Source organism: Oncorhynchus mykiss, chromosome 6 (assembly GCF_013265735.2).
Source record: "Oncorhynchus mykiss isolate Arlee chromosome 6, USDA_OmykA_1.1, whole genome shotgun sequence".
Taxonomy (NCBI): Eukaryota; Metazoa; Chordata; class Actinopteri; order Salmoniformes; family Salmonidae; genus Oncorhynchus; species Oncorhynchus mykiss.
In genome coordinates, this window is record NC_048570.1 from 49241670 (window position 1) to 49249801 (window position 8132).

Consider the following 8132-nt stretch of genomic DNA (forward strand, 5'->3'; position numbering starts at 1 on the left):
TGTCTGAGCTGTGTGCCAGTAGTTTAGACAGACAGCTAGGAGCATTCAAGATATTAATACCTCTCATGAATAAAAGTAGTGATGAAGTCAATCTCTCCTCCACTTTCAGCCAGGAGAGAATGACATGCATATTATTAATATTAGATCTCTGTGTACATCCATGGACCAGACGTGCTGCCCTGTTCTGAACCAATTGACATTTTCCTAAATCCTTTTTTTTTGTGGCACCTGACCATGGGATTGAGCAGTAGTCAAAGTAGGACAAAACTAGGGCCTGTAGGACCTGCCTTGTTGATAGTGTTGTTAAGAAGGCAGAGAATCTCTTTATTATAAACAGACTTCTCCCCATCTTAGCTACTACTGCATCAATATGTTTTGACCATGACAGTTTACAATCTAGTGTTACTCCAAGCAGTTTAGTCATCTCAATTTGCTACATTTTTCACGTCATTTATTACAAGATTTAGTTGACATTTAAGATTTAGTGAGCGTTTTGTTCCAAATATAATGCTTTTTGTTTTAGAAATATTTAGGGCTAACTTATTCTCTGCCACCCACTCTGAAACTAACTGCAGCGCTTTTAGTGTTGCAGTCATTTCAGTCGCTGTAGTAGCTGACGTGTATAGTGTTGAGTCATCCGCGTACATAGAAACTCTTTACCTTTTACTCAAAGTCAGTGGCATGCCGTTAGTAAAGATTGAAAAAAGCAAGGGGTCTAAACAGCTACACTGTTATCTGTGTTATAATGTTTTATCTTGATTGTATATACTTTTTTGCTCCTCGTGAGGTAGATGACCAGGTTTTTTTTCTGTTTCTGATTCAATGTATCATTAGGTTCGATGCAGTGTGTGATCATCTTCGATGTCTTCCTCAAAATTATGGCTGAAAAAGGTAGGTGTGCTCTTAACCTTTTTACATGTGAGTTACAAATATCTCTAAGAGTCGTCCCAGCGTGAGTTTTTTTTTTTATACGTGATGTCAAAATGCGCTCACTATTCCAACGTGTGATTGTCACTCAACAGGACAGTTAGCTGCCCTCAAACTAAGGCACTCTGCCTGCTTTTTATTTATAGGCTGTTTCATATTGTCAATTTCAAGTTGTATTTTCTAACAACAATTTGAATTGAGGTGTGTTCCGCCTCCTCATTAATTCACATAAAAGTAGGCCATTTCACTTTTGTGGACAATACATTTTGGGGGGCATTACTGAGCCTGAAAAACTTCCCCAAGCACTTCGCCATTGTTTACGCAGATCAAGTATGCAGAGATTTGCTTATCTCCAGTCGGAGCAGAACCTGCATAAACTTTTTCACATTTTCCGGCTGGTGCCCGATTCGAATTCATTGTTGTTTTCATTACTACATGATAATAACTTTGGAGATGTGTGCGTTTCTATCAAAGTAGATGCCTTATTACGTTATAATAGTTTCTGTATGTCATTTCTACTGTTGTTCACTGTATGTGTTGAGCATAATATATTTGTGTTTATTCCTTGTAACCGCGGACACGCAAGGTAACATTACTAACTTCGTAACATTTACGGTGTTATACTCAGTCGCGCTTATGTAGCTTACATTCTTCGATTAGCTCTGTAAAACAATGCTATTTGCGGCAGGGAAATATTATCTTGTGTTGTATTTTGAAGCTACCCTGGCCTTATGACCATGGCTTGTTTCATTTGGCCTGTTTAGCATAGCTCTGTTCTGCCCCCTTGTGAAGCTCAACAGTTACTGTTTCTTACTGTTATAACTCATTTGTGATTTTGTCAATGCAATACATTATTTTTATGGCAGTGTTATTATGTTACCTCTTTCAAATATTGTTTTATTGATATATCCTGAAGTTGTATTCTAATGAATAAATCCTCTTTATTCTGTACTTTCAGAAACCACAAACAGTATTTGCCAATATCATAACTGGAGCTGGACATCTTTGGAGCTGAAGAATGAGGACAGCTTTTATATGCTAACGTGTACACTCCTTAACAGTTGTACTGGATGAAAACACAGCAAGAAAACACATAGGCCAATATGTAATAGTCATCTATTTTATGAAAATATTGGTGAACAACAACACGTTTTACTAATGGAAAAAAACTGCAAGAAAAGACTGACAACTTATGAATATGCATAACCGATAATTCATATTCATGCAGTGATTGAACAACAACTGCATTTACACCCCCCCCCACACACCTCTAAGCATAGTATCATGGCAGATTACTGTTCAAGTCACCTGTCAAGTCAGTCGGTAATTGCTGCAGATGTGCTCAATAATGCTTTATAAGGGCACAAGGCGAGACCCAAATGCAGACACGGGAGCCAGATGGTTGAGCTCCGATATTTATTATAACAAAAGGGGTAGGCAAAAGGCAGGTCGGGGATAGGCGAGAGTTCATAACCAGGTTAGAGTCCAAACAGTACCAGGGGATAGGCAGGTTCGAGGTCAGGACAGGGAGAGTGGTCAGGCAGGCGGGTTCGGCATCTGGACAGGCAAGGGTCATAATCAGGAGGGCTAGGAACAAGCAGAGACTGGGGAAAATAGGAGCAAGGAAAAACACTGGTTGACTTGGAAAACAAGACGAACTGGCACAGAGAGACAGGAAACACAGGGATAAATACACCAGGGATAATAAGCGACACCTGGAGGGGTTTGGAGACAAGCACAAGGACAGGTGAAACAGATCAGGGTGTGACAGCTTAAGCATATGATACTCCCCAAAGCATGGTGAAACACATAGAGGTGTGTCACAAGCTCAACACATATACTTTGGCAACCTCCTCTGCTTCCTTCTAATGGTGGCAGCCAGGCAGACTTTGCAGTGCCTCCGTGTGTGACTACCTTGAGCAGCAGATTGAGGGACTTTGCAGGGAAATACAGTGCAGTGAGGCGTAGGGGATTGTCCGCAGCAGGGTGACCCCCAGTGGATGGGTGCCGAGAGGTGTGGTGCTCCTCCAGCAGCTCTCTCATGAGTTCTCGCTGTACTTGGAAGGTAACTTACTTTACCTGTGGGGGAGAGGGAGGATGATGAGGCAGTGGATAGGTGGGTGAGATATTGACACTATAATTGCAAAATGGAACTGTATGTGATGTGTGTGAACTGTACGTTCATTTTTTTTTTAAATGACCTTGTTCAGCAATCATCTCACCTGTTAGTTGGCGATGAACTGTGTGGCCATCGAGGGCAGCAGTGTCGATCAGATGGAAAATTATCTTCTTGGTAGTTTTCCGAGCGCATTCCACAAAGCTGTTTATCATGTCCGTTTTATCCACTGCCCCCATTTTGAGGTTATAGTCAAGCACACAGTCTGGTTTGATGTTTCTCTCTCCCGTCAGGTGGTCCACCTTGGTTGGCCAACATGGTTGCTGTATGGACAGTGGAGAGGACACGTACATCTCGTTTGTCATGCCACTTTACTGCCAGCTGTTGACCGTTCTCCTGGAACCCCTGCCACCCCTCTGCTGCATCCGAATGCCGGCATCCCCTTCCTGTTCGAACTGACTGTGCCACAGGCCCCTGTGCTGTTGGAGAGAAGATGCTGGAAGAGTGTGAGACTGCTGTACCAACTGTCTACATACAAAGTGTGTCCCTTGCTGAGATGAGGAGCCAGCATGGTCATCACCAGGGACCCGGACACCCCAGGCCCCTCATGTTGTTGTATGTCAGTGGTGGACCCTGTATAGACTATAATGTCCTGGACAAATCCTGTATTCACGTCGCACATGACAAAGAACTTGACCCCAAACCTGTGCCTTTTGGAGGAAATACATGGACGGAACACCAGCCTACCCTTCCATAACATCAGGGACTTTTCTTATTTTGTGTGACGGGTCATTTAGGTTGGCAGTAGCATTGTTGATCGAAATGCAGGCATCGCAGCAGAACTAGGAAGTGGTCTTTGGAAAAGATGGTGGCAAAGAAGGGAGTTGCAAACAGGATCTGTGCTCCAGTATTCTCTTAGGGAGTTCTTTACTATTCCCATGAGAAGGACTGTCACCAGGAAGGTATACATTACACTAATTGTGGTTGTCCCAGCCACTCCTGGCTCTCTCTTCTCCTGTATCTCCAAGGCATAGCGATTGGTCTCCTCTACTATGTCTCCCACCAGCTTCTCTGTCAGAAACAGCTTGAAGCACTCTTCCTCAGAGGGAAATGGCAAGGGGCTTTGCACTTCAGACTGGGACTCAAAGCAAACAGAAGGGCAGGGAGGGGTGAAATTGCTTTCACTTACCATAGACCTCCTGTACTTCATCCACTGTCGGTCTGCCTCTATCACCACCAGCATCTTCAAAGGGACCTGGGACTTCGTCAGTGGACAAGGTGTCCTCAGATTCAGGGTTCTCAATGGCTACAAGGTTGGGGGGCAGCTCCTCACTGTCACTGTCACTGTCAGAATCTGATTCCTGACTTTCAGACTCACTGTCAGAATTTATAAAATCTCCATAATTTCCCCATTTGTGAAGGATATTGCTAATACTTCAGCTTAGCCTACTAACTACATAAACAACAACACTGAATGGCTCAGAGTGGGAGTCAGAGGTTATGTGATTGACTGCCGACATCCCTAAACAGTGTTAAATGCTGACTGTTGCGTCAATCGAAACTGGACGTTCTAAATAAGCGCTCTAATCACAGCGGTTTGAGCGTACGTTGTAGAGCGATCACACCTGTTTGTTTCTCCGTGTGAAAAGGTTAATACCAAATGTTGCTTTGGTTTTGAAATATTTTACAGCCCGGTTTAAGGTGGTATATGAATGGTATTAACTAAGAAAATATGTGTTAACTGTAGAGTAATTTTTTACATAAAATAAATTGTTTAAGAATTGCGTATCAAACTGTAGTGTTGAGTTTTGTTTAGGAAAAGGATGTTTGTTTATAGAAAAAACATTTTATTTAGGTTATTGTGCCACCTGTTGGCCAATTAATGTTTCATACTCTAGAACCGTGTAAGGGGTTACCTGGCAAGATGGCACCAGCTAGTCATTTACAACAGGTGAACTAGCTGTTATAGATGTTACAAAGAGCTACAGTGTCCTTTTATTTCATATCCTTTCATTTACCGATTTTTTTGTTGATCTTTTTATACTTTTTAAAGTTAGCTTTTACCATCATTATCATTTGGAATCTGTTCAAATAACCTGGTAAACAATCAATGCTTTAATGATCTAAACCTTGGAAATGTGTCACAAACTGGACTGCAATCAATAAATCTCAAGATGTTTATTCGAATCAAATCAAAATCAAATCAAATTTATTTATATAGCCCTTCGTACATCAGCTGATATCTCAAAGTGCTGTACAGAAACCCAGCCTAAAACCCCAATCAGCAAGCAATGCAGGTGTAGAAGCACGGTGGCTAGGAAAAACTCCCTAGAAAGGCCAAAACCTAGGAAGAAACCTAGAGAGGAACCAGGCTATGTGGGGTGGCCAGTCCTCTTCTGGCTGTGCCGGGTGGAGATTATAACAGAACATGGCCAAGATGTTCAAATGTTCATAAATGACCAGCATGGTCCAATAATAATAAGGCAGAACAGTTAAAACTGGAGCAGCAGCACGGCCAGGTGGACTGGGGACAGCAAGGAGTCATCATGTCAGGTAGTCCTGAGGCATGGTCCTAGGGCTCAGGTCCTCCGAGAGAGAGAAAGAAAGAGAGAATTAGAGAGAGCACACTTAAATTCACACAGGACACCGAATAGGACAGGAGACGTACTCCAGATATAACAAACTGACCCTAGCCCCCCGACGCATAAATACTGGAGGCTGAGACAGGAGGGGTTGGAAAATATGGGTTGGAACCTTCCTGTATTTTGGTGTTTAATATAATTGGTTAATTCAAACTTGTGGAACCGAAGCCATAACAAAAATGGAAAACTATCTGATACGGGAAGGGTGTCATTGAAAGTGAAATGAATTGCTTTGCTTGGATTGCCGTGAAGGAATAAGGACTCTGGAATTGGTTGATTGCGGAAGTGGTGAATTGTGGTGGAGTTGTGCATTCATTGTGATTCAGGTGGAGTGTCGAATGTATTACCTACTGTGGATTTGATGTGGATTGATGATTGTGGACATACTCAATGTGGAAATACGGGAGAAGATTGTCATTGTGTCACTGGCTTTGTGGCACTGTGCTTGCTCGTACCGTGGCCTTCCCATTGCATTGCAAGCGCTCTGCCGCGTCCCACTCTATTAAATATATATCTATTTTTTATTTAACCTTTATTTAACTAGGCACGTCCGTTAAGGACACATTCTTACATGGACGAAGCCCGCATCTGTGAAATGAAACTGACGTCACATTATAAATGTGACCGGGTGCCATTTGTGAAGTCCATACGTTGCAAAGTGTCTTCCTCTCAGATTAACATGGTTGTGTATGCAAACGTGGATTATTGAAAGTGAAACAATTGACGTGAAAGAAAGAAAAAATCTGTGAAAGGAAAGAGTTTTTGGGGGTATCTTACAACTTTTACTTTTATTTCACTACATTCCTAAAGAAAATAATGTACTTTCTACTACATACATTTTTCTTCTCAACCAAAAGTTCTCGTTACATTTTGAATACTTAGCAGCACAGGAAAATGGTCCTATTCACTAATTTATCAAGAGAACATCCCTATAGCCTCTGATCTGGCAGAATCACTAAACCTAAAAGCTTCATTTGTAAATGACGTCTGAGTGTTGGAGTGTGCCCCTGGCTATCTGTAGATAAATAAAAAACGTTTTAAAAAATGGTTCTATATGGCTTGTAAGACATTTTAAATTATTTCACTTTTACTTTTGACACTTAAATGCATTTGAGCAATTACATTTACTTTTGAAACTTAAGCGTATTTAAAACCAAAAACATATAGTATATTACAGGGTGACTTTCACTTTTACTTGAGTCATTTTCTATTACGGTACAGTATCTTTACTTTTACTCAAGTATGACAATTTGGTAAATGTTCCCCTACTGCTAAAGATTTCATTGCACTCCATAGTTCTGTACAAGAGCTACTGTCTGAAGAGGAGTCAGAGCAGGGCAATGACAATTGTGACTCGTTTTAGGACGCTAGGCGTATGTCGGGCGTCACTACTTCACAGGAGTGCCTTTGAACATAAAAAAATCTAAATGTGTTTTTTGGCAGAAATGCCTTCTGGAACAAGTGGACTTTCATGTGCCTCAATAACAAACTTGTGTGCCATCTGTAAATACGAATACAATTGTTAAATTACGAGCCTAGTTGGTTTAGCCATAGAAAAAGTCAGCAACCTTCCCACTTACCATGATTGGATGAGATAATGAGTGGGCTGGACATGCTGAGAGATTAGTTTGGATTGGTCTGCCATGTAGCATGTAGTCTGTAATATGAGCTGGTCAGTATGTGTAGGTAATCATTTCTAGTGCGGCTTTTTTGAATGATATCACGTAGGTCTGAATACTTTCCGAATGCACTGTACATTTTCAGATATTACATGCTTCAAATTAAGTCAGAAAGTCGTTTTCATTTCAAGTTAAAGTGTACTGCTTCCTAGCTAGCTAATGTTAGCTGGCTGGCCAGCCAACTAATGTTATGTGTATAATCAAGTGAATATTTATGATGTCACTGCGAAAACTATCGATAGACGTAGCTGGTAAATTTGCTCTAGCTATCTACTCCGATTTCAGAGCACTCTCGTCTGAGGGTTAACGAATACATTACGTTAGCGAATAAACCATTTAGTTCGAGGAATGTTAGGACTGCTGTCCTAACATTTAAAAGGGCAAATTTCAACGTGGAGGTGACGATCACACGCTGGAATGGTGAATTTCAACAAGACCAGCCAGAATACAGCACAAGCTGATTATGGCAACTTAGTATGAACTTTGAATGATTATTCACTAAAGAAGTGATACATCCTAGACGTCGAGTTATCAGCTGCAGCTGTAAACGTATGTGGCCTAGGAAAGGACAGACAATCTCCGAAGAACGACAGGGTACTTGAAAGTATTCATCCCATCTATCGAAGCGCAGCTCAGAGTAAATATATCTTGCATTTTCCTTTTCCTAATGGGAGGTTATTAGAATGCATAAGATTCTATATTTACGGCAACATAGCTTCTCAAGGTCCGATGGAGACCCAATCCCTTTGTCCCTCAGTCTTCCCGCTC

General features: G+C 41.5%; 1 long non-coding RNA gene across 1 annotated transcript; it reads left to right on the forward strand.

Moving 5' to 3' along the window:
- The first annotated feature begins 369 nt into the window (after nucleotides 1-369).
- LOC110526066 lies at nucleotides 370-4831 on the forward strand. The gene is made up of 2 exons (XR_005052142.1): nucleotides 370-891; nucleotides 1886-4831. It is a non-coding gene; the product is annotated as an uncharacterized LOC110526066 (long non-coding RNA).
- The last annotated feature ends 3301 nt before the right edge of the window (nucleotides 4832-8132 follow it).